This window comes from Rhyacophila brunnea, unplaced genomic scaffold (genome assembly GCF_057557595.1).
Source record: "Rhyacophila brunnea isolate RB1 unplaced genomic scaffold, BYU_Rbru_1.0 scaffold_7, whole genome shotgun sequence".
Taxonomy (NCBI): domain Eukaryota; kingdom Metazoa; phylum Arthropoda; class Insecta; order Trichoptera; family Rhyacophilidae; genus Rhyacophila; species Rhyacophila brunnea.
This window is the reverse complement of record NW_028233339.1, coordinates 5088439-5102530: the sequence shown is the minus strand read 5'-3', so window position 1 is coordinate 5102530 and position 14092 is coordinate 5088439. Positions and strand designations below refer to the sequence as shown.

The 14092-nt window shown below is 34.0% G+C and overlaps 1 protein-coding gene across 1 annotated transcript in view; it reads right to left on the bottom strand.

Moving 5' to 3' along the window:
- MICAL-like (protein) overlaps positions 1-13888 on the bottom strand; it is a 342544-nt gene extending 328656 nt beyond the window's left edge. Inside the window, exon 1 of the mRNA XM_085957918.1 lies at positions 13657-13888. The gene's annotated coding sequence lies outside the window, so the exon portion shown is untranslated. The remainder of the gene's footprint in view (positions 1-13656) is intronic.
- Positions 13889-14092: the final 204 nt, after the last annotated feature.

The window sequence follows — 14092 nt, the reverse complement described above, 5'->3', positions numbered from 1 at the left end:
AATTGCGCGATGGAATTTCTATGTGGCGTCTTTGTCCGACGACAATATACTCGAACGGTAAAGATTTACTTCCAAAACCTCTCTTCCATCATCTACGTAGGTACCTACATTATATTATACCTTTAATAAGTTTCAGCAGTGTACCCACTGATCAAAGAGGCTGGGATGGATTGGATGTTTCAATGTAGAACGTAGATACGATATACGTCTTCGTTAAACTTGAGAAATATAGTAGGTACGTATTAATCATAAGTAAAGTAACTGTAATGTCTGGCAACTGTCACGGAACTGGCTGGAGTTCTAAATCTAAGGGAAATAGATACACCACGAAATTTTAATAGACCCCGAAATAAAATCAAAGTTTTCACTCAGTTCATCACTGTGTGAAGTCATTGATCATTGTACTGGAATCCATTGTTGTTATCTTATTTACGCCAAGAAGTAATTTATATTAAATATTAACATGGTGATCTAATCATAACCAACCTACTACCTACATAAAATTAAAGTTATACATTCTACATAATATTAAAATTAAAATAAAACAAAAAGAAAATACACAACACATCACTGAAGATGTCTGTCTTTGGGGAGCGTATTGACTAATCTCGCAACCCTCGCTAATGGTGCCTGATAAGCTTGACACGAGGGAACGGTTCTTCACCCAAAAGAGGTAATGACTGCGAACACGTAGGTAATTGACGGGTGGATATAAATTAAAATTATTTAGAATGTCAGGATTGAAAACCTTCACTCGAGAGAGCAGGGAAATATGTCTGAAGAGCATAATTAACCAACGAGATTAAAAAGAATGAAAACCGAGCATGAATAATAATTCATCCTCGAGAGGGGTGGGAAGTCTCGCTCGCTCAAAAGATCATAACATTCTAAGGTGGTCACGATCCTCAGCCATGGCGGAACGACGAAGAAGGTTTACTATTTTTCAGAAAAAAACTTTACCTTGAGAATGATTTCAAAATTAGGAAACCAACTATTTGTGAAAATAATAAATTAAATGCTGAAACAGCTCAAGTGATACTGGCTGTTTCTTGTAAAATGTATCCTTACTATTATCCAGCCATTATTCAACATTAATGATTTTAAAGTAGTGTGGCTGTTTTCTGCAAATCAAAGGTAGCGTGTTTTGGGGTAAATGAAATTTTCGTAACTCATTTATGGAATATTTTTGTATGCAGGCAACCTGGCGGATGTATGCAGAAGGTTGGACAAACATATCAAACATATCCAAATTGTGGACTTTTGCTTTCTGCATAACTACGCTCAATTTATTATATAAAAGAAAGATATTTGCAATAGTCTCTATTTCAATGATAGCAAACAACACCAACACAACTGCGAATGACTTTGCCGTAACCATGGTGTCACTTGATTGTACGATGACTTCAGTCCATCGTATTATGTTTCTTTCTCCTGCATCACTAATCCCTGCCTGCAAAGCGATTTGCTCGACCAGCCGGTGTAATGAAGCCAGGTACGCAATCATTTCACCGGATTAATCGCACCTTATCATCTTTCGCGCCATTGTTTGACAGAATCGACAAACAAAATTGAACTGCCGATCCCATAAGGCGATTGCAAAAAATCGAGCATTCCACGAACGATATTTCAACCTGTCTGCTTGCTGGTCATGCCGCCCTGATACATCACATTGCAAATATCACCACACTACAGTTTCGATAGGCCGAGTTCAATGACGCTCAATATATTATTATAGGTTTGATAATTACTCAGACCAAGCATATGGCTACCACGTTGAATTAATATATCACAGTAACATTCTCCAACGGTCTATTAAACAAAAACCATAATATACTAAGTATGTGTCAAACATTTATTATTATCTTAAATTTAATATAATTTTACACGTATAAATACGTATGGGTCTTCTGCGTATTTCTAATTAAAAAATAAAATATTTTGAAGTTTGTGTGACGACCCTATACAAAAATCCGCTCCTGGGAAGCACCATAATGCCGCCCGTTATACAATATTTTATATCATCCGTGCTCATGTCGTTTCTGGTCACCGAGGACATCGAAGGGCAACGGAAGTAAACTAGACACCGCAAAACCGACAAAAAAATACAGTCCTGTTCAACCTTTTTTGTTAATTAATACATTTTCTTTCTAACCAGTGAGCTGATTTTTTTTAAAGGAAGGATATTTTCGTCATTAAGTATGAACTCAGTTTAGGTAGCTATTTTTATATATACCAAATGATTCTCCTCGATTTGCCGCCCTTCGAGTAATTGCCGCTCCCAAGCTACGCTCAAACAGGAAGTCACTGGGAGATAAAGGAAGGATGAACATGAAACATGTACTTACTCATAATGTAGATAAATAGAATATAAAGAGAAATCAAAAAAATACGAATAGCGTAGAAAAGGTGCATGTTGGGCATAACGCATAAAGGTCATAAAATAAACCAATGAATAAGGACGCAAACAAGACTACGCGATGTGATAGAGGTCTCTAAGCAGATGAAATGACAATGGGCTGAACATGTATATCGCGGCGAACGCTGTCATACATGAGTGGTACCAAAGGGGTACTAAATACCCACAGGGATGCCCTAAAACTCGCTGGATAAACGAACTCGTAAAATTCGGGGGATGTACGTGCCAGCAAATAACTAGGGACCGAGAAGAGTGGAGGGAGCTAGGGGAGGTTATGATGATGATACACTTTATGAAGCTAAAATATCTTATAATATACCTATTAATTCATATTGTTTGTTTAAGAGCCTACTTCAGTGAAACGGCAAATAATTTTCAACAAATAATAGGTGGAACGTAAATTCGCACGCGTTGCCAATCAGAGAGCGATAGTCGACATGTGAGCACGTCAATTTGTTTTGTGATGGCATCGGAGGAATTAATTCTTAAATCGTTTTTACTCGAAAAACAAAACATGTCAATGAATATATTATTAGTATTACTTAAATAACAATAAACATAACATTAAATTTACCCATGTTGAATTTTTATGACAAATTATGTTTTGTTCGTCACGCGTCGTTTACACAACCTGCGTGTCGCGCAGTCACGATCTTTTTAGACCATGCCTCAGCTGAAGTATAGCCTTAATCATTATAAGACAGACTCGAAAAAATAATCTAGATAGGCAAATTTTGCCGTTATTATTTGATTGTGTTCTGATAAGAGAAATTTGTCAGGTTCATATTTGTTGATCACACACGACAAATAATTGCAATGGATGTACGACATTGATTGACAACACATCGAAAAAAATATTAGATAAGACATATTGTTAAACTTTCCGCGATATGAGATTTTTGGATAACGTATTAAGTATTTATTTGCAAAAATATAATCGATCATTAATCAAGCGCAATATCGAGGGTATACCTACCTACTGGCAGAACGCATTAAGTCAGCTTATGATGTTTTTTTCTGTTTTAAATGCCAACATGTATACAATTTTACGCACTACGTCCTGGTAAAACGCATTAAGTCATATTTCATAGGGTGTACCTATAGTTTTGAAAATAAAAATATTATTAAGTCATATTGTTATTTTTTTATTCTAGCAGAAAGAATTAAGTCATGAGTTCTGCGTGTACGACATACAGGACTTGCATAGTATGCAATATATTGTCACAAATAAATAAAACGGAAGACGGCGATGCCGGCACCAAATATTTTTAATTACATATTAAAAAAATAGTACCTAATATATATTATTATATAACGTTAATTGCATCAATTGTATTATGTACCTACCTAAATATCGTCATATTATCTATTGTTGTAATAAATGTTTGGGTATATATTATTATATAAGTTATTCTTCGTGCAACGGTTTAAAACCTTCATTCTGCAACATCTTAGTTATAATTAAAACGTGTCTTTAGCTGTTATATCATTCAACCTTATGAATGAGGGTTGTGAGATTTGAATGTGTATTGCAGCCTTTATGCAGTCAGTGATTGCCAGACGTATGGTTTTTGCTTGCCTGGCATTAGGCATAAAGCCCATTGACGCAGCGAGTGCGGCGCTCGCGCAAAATTTCTACAAGTGGCGCGTAAATCATCAAAAATACAACGTAATCAAATACGCCAGCGCCCACTGGACTTGACGATGCCTTGCGCCTCCGCCTGCCGCATGAGTCACCGTTTTTCGCTTCTCGGCGATACGATTTAATGAAAATACAAAGAAGTCCATTCATTGAACACGGCTACCAAAATTACGCTGCTCGAGGCGTCGTCGATCGACGGGCGAAAAGCAATTATTTAATAACAGGGAACTCTTTGTTCCGTGTCCTATATTTCGCTGGTTGAATAATATCGTCGTAAATATTAATTACAAGCCCCGAAATAATATAATATTTTTATTGCTTTGTTATGAGAGGCGCTGTAGTAATAATTATTTTGTGCTGCTTGGGCCGCTTATTACATAGGTGAAGGGTAATGCGCGGCGAGATACGTGTGATTATGGTTATGAATAAACACTTCATACGCCGACTTCGCCCGCTCGACGCGTTCTATGGGCACCATCGCTTAGTGGCATTATATTATACTTCACTGAATAAATTGAAAATACTTTTGGTACATAATAGTGCCGCAGATGCCCGCATGAGCTTTTATAACTTTCTTTTTAGACCAAACCCAACCTAACCTAACCTACCCCAACCTAATATAACGTAATACCTATAATCTTAAGGCTATACTTCGGCTGAGGCATGGTCTAAAATGATCGTGACTACGCGACGCGCAGATTGTGCAAACGACGCGTGCAGAACAAAAAATAATTTGTCATAAAAATTCAACACGCGCCCATTTAATGTTATGTTTATTGTTATATTAGTAATAATAATAATATATTCATTGACATGTTTTCTTTTACAGTATTTACACGTTTTAATACACGATTTAAGAATATATTCCACCGACGCTATCACAAAACAAATTGACGTGCTCACATCTCCGATTTGAAACGAGTGCGAAATTTCGTTCCACCTATTGTTGAAAATTCTAATGGATTTAAGTTTTGTACTATTCCATTTGAGTATTTTTTGCGACCCGGGTTTCGCCTTTCGGCATCTTCAGGCGCTGTGTATATGCACAAAAGGTAAGTACACACTGCAACGAACACTCTAACTTATATAATAAATCAATACAATAAAGTAGCTAAAAACTCCATTACCTACCTATCAAGTCACGGGTAACAATAAAATATTATAACAAACAAAATTATGAATAGTTGAAGTAAAAACCCCCCTACCTATCTTAATAATCATAATATCTACACTCGATAAGCATACATATTATAATAAATCGTCAAAACCATAGATCATTAGTAGGTACCTACTTATAAACAATAAAATTTCAGTGTACTATCTATGTCGACTCTTAACAGCCCACTTCCACCCTTCGCAACTGCTGCATAACGACGACCTATTCACTATGTTGTATCGATGATATTAAAACACTATTAAGAGCTTGCTTTTGGTTATTTGGTAGGTTATTCCGGGTCCACACTGGTAACATGTCGCCGGCAACCTCGTTAAATTTTACGATAAGTATGATAATTATCGAAAAAATTCTTAAGCAATTATGATAATTATCGTAAAATTTAACGAGGTTGCCGGCGACATGATGCCAGTGTGGACCCGGCATTATGGCTTAAAAACCACACCTTTTATATCACTGCATAACAATACGATCAGTCGAATCCATCATCACGATAAATTACTTCAGATCCACACGATTCATTGCGAAGACTTTGGTGTCTTGAACTCTGGCACTTTAACCCACATACGGTACAAATAAAGCGGCTGCCAATTTATAATAATAATTATTTTAAATCGTACACAATGAACCAGCTGATGTAATAATTTGCATCGATGTAAAAACAATGTAACGTCGGAGTGAGATAAAAATATTAATAGAATGGCACTTGTTGTCCGTGAAAAAATCGTGCGCCTGTCAGACGAAAAGTGATGTGAATGATGTGATGTTTATGATGTATTTTATTTACTTGTATTAAATAACACAATAATTTATTTCTAATATTTCATGTCAGCTGCAAATTTTCATTAGAATAAACAATCGCCACGTCGTAAAATATCCCATAAATACTTTTATTACCATGTTAGATCCTAAAAAGAATATAATAATACGTGCTCTCACACACGTTTGTTTTTACGAGAAATGGATGTTGGTCACTTGCTCAACATATTAGTTACATATTCTGGGGCCTTATGCCGGGTGTACACCGAAAACAAGTCGCGCGACAACTCGTTAAATTTTACGATAAGCATGATAATTATCGTAAAAATTCTTAAGCAATTATGATAATTATCGTAAAATTTAACGAGTTGTCGCGCGACTTGTTGCCGGTGTGGCCCCACTTTTATGTTATAACTTGTGACATGAAGTCACCCGACGACATGACGTAATTGTGACGTAAAGCACACGGCTCACCATAGATATTATTATGCTGAAACACCTATTTGTGTATGGGGACAAAGAATAACGCCAGTATTTGAGTAGCGTTAATTTCTCGAATGCTATTATCACTCCGGTAGTACGTCACAATGATGTCATATGACGTCATGTCGACCGGGCGACAACTCGCAAGTTACAACATAAGTCCCCTGGGTCCAAACACACAATGAAAACCAATATCATAAAATACCAGTAACCATAACATTCTTAAGAAACTTTTTATGACTATTCTTTGGTAACGCCATACATTGAAATATGTACTAAATAATTGTAATCATTGATAAAACGGAAAAATACAAGTAGGTACACAGCTTATGGGATTTGAACATGTGACCCACCGATCATAAACGTAAGCCGGCTCGCACATCGCAACTCGCCTCGTGTGCCTTACCGCCATAAATCAAATTTTCCGAGAACAGGCGGCCAGTGTTGCATGACACAACCTCGCACATCTATCTAGCGACAGTCGCGCGTAGCCTTCGAAACGTATTGATATTTCAATGCGGCGATCGGCGAGCCGGTATAGGAATGACCAATTCGTATGTGTTTCTTTGTGACTTCGACCCTCCGACTCGGAGCCCGAGAAGGATGCAACATGTCGAATGCAACAGCCAGATGTTTTTTTCAGAAGAAACAGTTGCATTCGGTCGATCTGCGAAGCTCCATTTGGCAACACGTGTTATGTTGTTTCGTTAAATAACGATGACGTCACATCGACGTATTCGACACGTTTTTAGGTGAGACGAGTTCCAATGTGCGAGCCGACTAATGCGTTCACCTTAATTATCTACATTTAGGTATATGTACTTCTTCTATGTACTACGGGGGTATTAATTCTTAAATCGTGTAAAGATGACACAAAACGTTACCCATTTACTTGAAAGAAAACATTTTAATGAATATATTATTATTGTTACTAATAGAACAATAAACAGAACATTAAATGGACGCATGTTGGATTTATATGACAAATTATATTTCGTTCGGCATGCGTCATTTGCACCCGCGACCCCGCGCATCGCCTAGCCACGATCTTTTTAGACCATGCCTCAACTGAGGTGTAGCCTTAAGTCAAAAAAAATATATAAGGGATTTACTGTAATAGTGTGAAATGTAGGTAATATTATGCTTTTAGTGATACACATTTATTTGGTCAGAGGTTTCGAAATGGAATCGAGTAGGTTGACAGTAAAATCTATCATTTATTGTAGCTTTATTTATGTGGAATAAGTAGTAGGTACGTAATATTGTGTTACACTTTAATTAATACATAATATTTAGTATAAAAATACACAGGCGACGTAATAATATCCCTTAATTAAATTTTAAAACTCCCGTAGAGTTAATTAATTTTAATATTCTTACCTTCCCCTAAAAAATTCACCCTAAATCAACATTTTAGTTTTTTCTGTGGCTACTGATATTTTTCTCTCTTACTCAAATGAAAATTAAAACAAAAGAGATGGCCAAACCTGAAGCACTTTTACTTTTATTGCAACTTTTATTATGTAAACATTAAAAACAATCTTGATTACAAGCGTACAAATTTAAATGTAAAAAGTTACTTTTTGTGAATAATTTTTCAGGCGTTATTAATATTTCCGTGTTGTATGGTAATTCGACTAAGTGTTACGAGTATGTTTTCAACACATTCGATTACAAATTAACGCAAAAAGCTGTGAAGTAGTAAACCAAACATTTTGTATTGCGAAAACGATAATTATTATTATGATTATGTACACAGAAAACATTCTTTCTATAAATGCAATGTTCATATTATTACATACAATGGCGATTATAATAATTATTGCACAAAAGAACACATAAACCAAACGTTGCATTATCGAAAGAATGCCAATTATACTCAGTCGGAGAATTTCTCGAAAATCACGAGCGAGCTTTGTAATATTTTTTAGTATTTGAAATTTCATCGCAGGTTACATGGCTGCATACATTTTTTTTTAAATTCCTAAGTACGTATACATATAATTCTAATTAATTTATAATTGCCGTAGTACGTAATATGAATTTTATTGTATGAACAAAAAATAAGCATTTTGGTATAGCCATAGCGGAATCGGACGAACTCAGATTCGGAGAAATTTTGATGCCATTAGAAAATTAAATTCATTTATTTTAAGTAAATACATATTATGAACATAACAAATTATAAATTTATAGCGTTCACGATAAATGTTAACAATCTTTGAAATATAAATACAGAGCAATGTGAGTTAATAATACAATAAGTATTAATAAAATAAGAAAAAAAATAAAGTAGATGGAAGCACACAGAGTGAACTATTGATAGTCCACCTAAATTAACCCTCACGTAAGTGGAATATATCAATTTCCGAAGCTATTTCATTAAACATGGTTATGGCCATCCCAATTGGCATCACTAATGGCTGGTTTAGTAGGTGTGTGCTATACAAAGAAATAAGTGCATATTCGTACATGTCAACAGAACGGGAGAACCTTTATGAAGCCACCATAGTGGATTAAATGCTTGACTAAATTTTGACGATAATTTTGCTCGGTATATCCGACAAGTAGCTCATATACTCGTAGATTATAAAAGTGAATAAATGTATGGAGAAAATCGAAAAACGAATGTTTCCTCATTACATCCGAGATCTCACTATTTCCGTGATCCTAATAACCGAGTTCGACGTACCTATTTTCTTCTGTCTTTCCCTTGTATACCAGTAGTTTTTATTTTTACACATGAATTTGATCTCAACCGGTTTACGATATAGGTAACAGCTCACAGTGAACTGTGATACGGTCAACTTCATACGCAAATTTTTTTGGAACGAATGGATAAGAATAATTAATTATTGTACCAGACTAATTAATACCGACTAGAACAAAATAATATTCATAAGCGATTTAGCGAGAAAAGAGTGAGTATGTAATATTACAAAGGGTGTCTTTCCGGTGGCAAGAATTTTAGTGGTTCCCGTTGGAATAACAGTTAGTTTAACATGCTTACTACCTGGTGCAAGTGATATAGGTACACCTGTCTCATATTAATTTTAACATACAGCGTGTGCGGAGTGCAAAGCATAAAATCACCTGTCGGTAACTTTTTATGTTTACCGTCTACATAAATATATTTTTTTATTCTGTAAATATTTTCAGCAGCTCATTTTGTGTAGGTGCTACAACAGTGTACCACCTGTAACAAAGCTTGCCAAAAAATTCAGGGAGGCTTGTATCATTCGACAGTGGATATAAAGCAGCTGATGATAATGAATAATTGCTTACAATTTGTATTCTTATAAATAATTATAAAACATGTTTTGTAACAACACAATATAAACATATTTTTAATGGTGTGCTAACAAAACAGATTTTCTATAATAAACTATGAATTCTTTATTCAATTATCCTAAAAAATGACCTAATTAACAGATCAAAATGTTTATTTCTCCGTAAAAGTGCGGCCACACCGGCAACAAGTCGCGCGACAACTCGTTAAATTTTACGATAATTATCATAATTGCTTAAGAAATTTTACGATAATTATCATGCTTATCGTAAAATTTAACGAGTTGTCACGCGACTTGTTTTCGGTGTGGACCCGGCATAATATTCACGATCTGACTTGCACTATTGGACTGAAAATCGTACAATAATTATTAATACATTGGTATATTTTTTAACATCCTAATTACCAGTGGCGCGTTGAGGGTGGTGGAGGCCCGACACACTGATTGATTTTGAGGCCCCCACGATAAAAAATAGAATAAAGCCACAAATTCCAGCTATTTTTTATTTGTATAAAATTAATTTTTATTTGTATTGCTTTTTCGTAAATAATCTACTTTTTTACAAATAGAAAATATTAATATACTAACACGAACATTGCCAATCTACATAAATATATAAGATACCCAATATTTTAATAAAGAATATTAAAAAATATTATCTTATTTCCTTCAGGTTTGTATACTTACGCAAAATAAATAAATAAATAAAAGCTTTTTATAAAAACTTTATATAAACTATAAATAACACCAATGTTGAGGAGGCGGCGTGTTGCCAACCGTACTTTAATTATAGTATTTGTACTATAATTTTGGTCCGCTTACTATGTACGATATAAAACAGGTATAGTACGCCCAAAATACTATACATTTGAATATCGGAAAAAAATATGTAAAAGTACTAAATTTCGATATTTCCGTTCGACAGATTCGTGCAAAGTACTATAATTTCGCAATATAAGAAGATTTGGAGACATAAAAAACATAAAAAATTCCCTTGACTTGAAAATGAAATTTCTTGACTTCTTCGGTAAGCATTTTTTGTCGTAAGAGGTACCTACATAAAAAGGGGTCTTGGAATTTCTCAAATTCTCCGTTATTATTTTTCTGAGAAACAAAAAACCTATACATTTTCAACAGATGACAACGCGTACTATATTTTTTCCCCAAATACTATAATTTTGGAGGCTCTGTACTATAATTCCACTTTGAAAAGATGGCAACACTGGGAGGCGCCTACATTGTTCAAATTCCAAAGCGCATTGTAGGTACAAGAACAAGACAGTAGTCAAAATAATGATTAGGTATTTGCCGATATAATCGATGCAAACATGTAATTGATATCTCATTCGATTGATAACGATAATCCTCCTAATTGAGAATTTAATACTGGTGATAACTGATAAAGTGATAAGATAACACTGATAACTGATAACGGCCAACATGTCAAATAAAATAAGCATCAGATAACAACGCTGTATGTTATTCGGTACATACCTAGTAACCAAGGGCCAACATACAAAAATGACAACGTAATGTAAAACTAACTATGAACCAGATCGACAGTTTAGAAAACCAATAAGTAACATGGGAACGTTGCTTTTACCGACTTTATTTTTGTTTCCATACGTGAAAGTCTGAGACACTGACAAACTTGGAGACCCCCTTGTTATTTCTTTAAATTAAGATATCTGTACTTAGATTATAGTATCTGTACTTTCTAACAAAGTGTTCACATCGTCCGCTTAAGGATCAGCTGAGGCATGTAGATTGTGCAAATGACACGAGCCGAACGAAATATAATTTGTCATAAAAATTCAACATGCGTCCTTTTTATGTTACTTTTATTATTATAATAATAATATAATATTCATTGACATGTTTTCTTTTTTAAATAGGTGCATACGTAAAGTTTTATAGTCATCTTTACACGATTTAAGAATATTTTCATCCGACGCCATGACAAAACAAATCGACGTGCAGGCACCTCGACTATCGCTCTCCGAATGGCAACGCGGCCGAAATTTCGTTCCACATACAGTTGAAAATCATTTGCCGCTATACTTACATCAGTTGAGGCATGGTCTAAAAAGATCGTGTCTAGGCGATGCGCGGATTGTGCAAATGACGCGTGCCTAACGAAATATAATTTGTCATATAAATCCAACATGCGTCCATTTAATGTTCTGTGTATTGTTCTATTAGTAACAATAATAATATATTCATTGACATGTTTTCTTTTTTAAGTAAATGGGTAACGTTTTTAGTCATCTTTACACGATTTAAGAATTAATACCCATCACGAAACAAATTGACGTATTCACAGCTCGACGTTCGCTCTCCGATTGCCAGCGAGTCCAAAATTTCGTCGCACCTATAGTTGAAAATTATTTGCCGTTTCACTGAAGTACCGTCTTAATTTGCCGCAATGCATGACATGCCTACCCCCACGGGACGTTACTGGCTGGCATATTGTACGTGGTTAAACTCTATTATAATGGTTTGGAACAATAGTAGGTATACATGTCTTTTATAATTAATTTACTAAAGCTTCCCTTCAAAAATACTGTAATTTGTAATTAATACTTTCCGGTAAATAAAGTTTACGTATAACCTGTAAAATACTATAGTAACAACAAAAATGAATGAAAACGTTGACGAATACATTATAATCTTATTTTTAAGTCCAAAGTCTTTGTAACAAGAACATTTTTTTAAATACAATTAATTCGTTACCTGGCGCATACTATGTTGTTAACAAATAGATACCATTCTGTTATCCAATTTTATCTTCAATGTTTATTTACCTTAATTATCTGCAATATAAAATGAGACATCAAACTTCATAATAGTTTTGACTTTGGTGTAATTGAGTGACTTACTATTTTCATATTTTCATAGGTTGATTTTTGATACCTATTTATATTTATATACATATTAAGCACGTTAAATAGGACGATAAATAATATACTTACCAAAATTATTTTTAAATAATTACAAGATAAAAAGAACTTTTTATATAAGTACTTACCGCGTTTTTAAATTTTCTGTTGAATCATATAAACTTGACAATTCTATGTATTAATAATTTAGGACACATAAGTCATTTTTTTGCTATTTTGCAACAAACAAACAAATATAGAATACTGAAATGTCATTTTGATTTCCATAGTAACGCACGTATATATAAATAATTTTGTTGCTAGGACCACCCCCTTAGCAATCAATAATAGTGGATTGGATTACGGATTTCTTCCGAAATAACTTTTTATACAAAATCGAATTAACTGAAAACGAATTCAATTCTACTTAAAGATGGCTAAAAGTATTAAAAGAATGCATTGGCATCGAGCAAGAATGCAAGATTTTTACTGGATAAACAACCACCGGACAAACAAGAATACGAGCCAAGAAAAATGTGCTAATTAAACAAAATACCGTCTTTACAGCTAATAGGTAGCACAAAATTATTGTGAAATTCACACAATAAAATATAAATAAAAAAATAAAGTGTATTTTATTGGTGTATGTATTCTTAATTATTGTCTTTGTTTTTTTTTATTTCTGGCTGTTGAATTTGTCCAAAAATGAACACGTTAATAGTCAGGTAGCTAATTTATTATTTAAATAAAATTGTGCCAATAATTAATTACCTTTTTATCGTAATATTATCATTTACATTCTATTATAATTTATGTAAATATAATATAGTTATAGGCTATCCCCTATATAAAATATTATATTCTCTACATTCCCTACCATATCGAGCTTACTTGTTTTTGCATTAAAGACTAATTTCACAACAATTTGGGATTTCATAACAGTAATGACATAAATGTCAAACGCAGCATTTCGAAATTAGTTAAGTACCTAGTAATAAAAATAATCAACTTACTTTGAAATTGTAGAAAAATACAGAAAAATCACGCGTAATTCGCGGATAATTTCAGTGGTAAATACACAAAATGCAACTTCACAATATTTCACAATTTTATACCGTCAATTATTTCCACAGGTATATATTTATTTATAAATTGAAATTAACAAAATCACCTATAATTTCTTTTATCACACGTTTTATAAATTATTATTTTTTCAAACAACAAACACTTTGAAATTTCAGATATCGTAATAATATCGTTACAAATAAAAGTAAGCGATGCGGACGTCCACTTGCTCGGGCGCGCGATTTGAGAATGAAATGTAAACATTGATGCACCGACAAGTTGCCACAAATCGTGTTCCGAACGATAAAAGAGTGCGTATAGAATACGCTGCTTTTACCGGACAAGACGACTACACTGCACACATTTCGTATAATCACATTCCAA